We start from the raw sequence: 2327 nt of genomic DNA on the forward strand, positions 1-2327 counted from the left end.
CTTTGACAGCAGAAAAAATTAGGAGGGTATCTCCTCCTAGGACCTTCTTTAACACCCTACAGAGACTGTTTCCTGTTCATACGGGACAGGAGAATGCATTTCATTACCGGCAAACTTTAGCTCTTGCCTTTATTTTGTAACCCTTCAGTTCTAATCTCTCAATGAATCTTTCTCCTTCTCTGGGGCATGGCAGCAGTGACCTTGCCTCCCCTTGGCATAACGAATGAGTTTTCCCATATATCTGCTTCAGTTATCTGTGACAGGAGCTGTCCTTGTGCACTCGAAAATAGAAGCGAAGCTGCCTGGTCGGGGATGATCTTTGGTGTTCCTAACACCAGAACACACTTTTCAGTTGTGACTTGTAGCTTAACTTTTATTTGGCTGAACCTCTTACATGTAGCCTTGGAGAATATTAGAAAAAATGTTAGTGAATTGGAGAAGTTGTGACTATTGTCTTCATTATGCCCTTTCTAGAATGCAGCCTAGGCACAGCTCTGTGTATTACTTTGCTTGTTTCAATTATGGTTTCTAGTGAGAGCAGACATAGTGCAGGCACTGCTAGTTCTTGGCCATACAAAGCTGTCTCTATGCAGTACTAGACCTAAAGTTAAAAGTAACAGTGTTAAAGCCAGACTTGTAAATAATTTGGAAGGGATTAAAATGTCATCAGATATGTTCTGGTGGCCACTGTGTTTGTGAGGCTTCAGAATAATTCACCCTGGAGTCTGTAACTTGGAGAAGGCAAGGGAATGCACAAGTGGAAAAAGCTTGCACTGGGAGACAGTGAGTAGCAATAGTGTGCAGCTGCAGTTGCTGGTTCTTCACACATGTACATCACAGGCTGTGGTGGTGTTTATCCACAAGGTATCCAGCGTGCTAGAATTCCAAGCTTTATGCTACAGGCTGGCTTTTTTGGTTTTGCATAGCTGCATCAGCTATAACATCCCAATTGTCTGTGCTGATGGAGAAGGCAGCTTTTAACAGTTGACCAAATTGCTTTAGCTCTGCTAGCATATACTGCATCTCTAAGGCAGGGCAAGGCAAGACAGTGGTTTGTTTTACATGAATAAGCTTTGTGACAGTAAAGGAGAATGAACACTCAGTTTTTCACCTGAAGCCAAGGCAGGATTGTTGCTGTCAAGTCATTTCCATTTCACAAATGGTTGAATATGAATTGCTTCTCTGAGGGCTGTGGAGTTTTCAGCAAAACAGGTTCCACAGGAGAAGATTTTTTTTCTAATTCCAAGTCCTCTTTTAATTTAATCTTGTTACACTTTAGTTATAGCCTTTCCATGCACAAGATGTAACAACTTCTGATTGATATGTTCTGTTGTTTGGATATATTAAAGTAGGTGCTATATGGGAGGCATACCCTATGTGTGGGTTTCTCTGCCTTCCTTGATTCTTCTCTCTGTTGTGTGTCTGTGACTGGAAGCTGAATAGATGGGAACAGACTGGAAAAACAACTTGGAAGTATGGACAAAATCCTCTGTTCAGGCTGTTTCATTTGGGAAGCTGAGGAAAGCTTTCCAAATCACTAAGTTTTCAGATTTCCTGGTTTTAAATTTTTCTCCAATACTGCCTTTTAAATAATGGCTTACTATTAACACAGTGAGTGATTCTTTCCTTTCTCCCCCACTCCTCCAGCAATTCAAGGATGGAAAATACTAAAATTCAGGTGTTTTCTTACAGATTTTACACTTCAGCTGTTTAGCATTAGTGAGATGATATTAGTTTTCTAGTGCTGAGTGTCTTTTTTGATTAGGTATTTGTCTCAGTGAGGGTTTTTGGCTTCTGTGTTTCTGTGGATGATGCTGATTCTACTTAAAATTCATATACCTCCTTGGCTGCTCAGGTTTAGCAGATCAGACTGGGACTGGTGGTAGGCACAAGTTATAGGAGAACTTTCTCTGAGCATTCAAAGTCTAGAGCTCAGAAGCCTGTTGATCGCAGATAGACCTAAAATAACCAGCAGCATTTTCCTGAATTCTCTAAATCTCTAGGGCATATATGTTTCACAAGCTGCTGGCTCAGAAAGCTCTTCTTCTGACAGGCAGGTGTGGAAAAGTTTTCAGAGAGCTCATCTGCTGTCTACTACCACATTAGGGAAGTAGTCTGTCAGTAGCTACTCTTACTTGCTGCTGAAAATTCCTGCCCTGCTTAGGGGTTCAAGTCTGAGATTATTTTGTGGTAAGGGGCTTCTAGTTATGACCCTTGAGGATCAGAGTACATTGACCTTGTCTTTTCTAGAGCACAATGCAAGATAGATTTATTTTTTTAAAAGAGGCAATTTATTTTTTTTTCTAAACTGCAAGTATCTCTATAGA

Source organism: Acanthisitta chloris, unplaced genomic scaffold (genome assembly GCF_000695815.1).
Source record: "Acanthisitta chloris isolate BGI_N310 unplaced genomic scaffold, ASM69581v1 scaffold44018, whole genome shotgun sequence".
NCBI classification, from domain to species: domain Eukaryota; kingdom Metazoa; phylum Chordata; class Aves; order Passeriformes; family Acanthisittidae; genus Acanthisitta; species Acanthisitta chloris.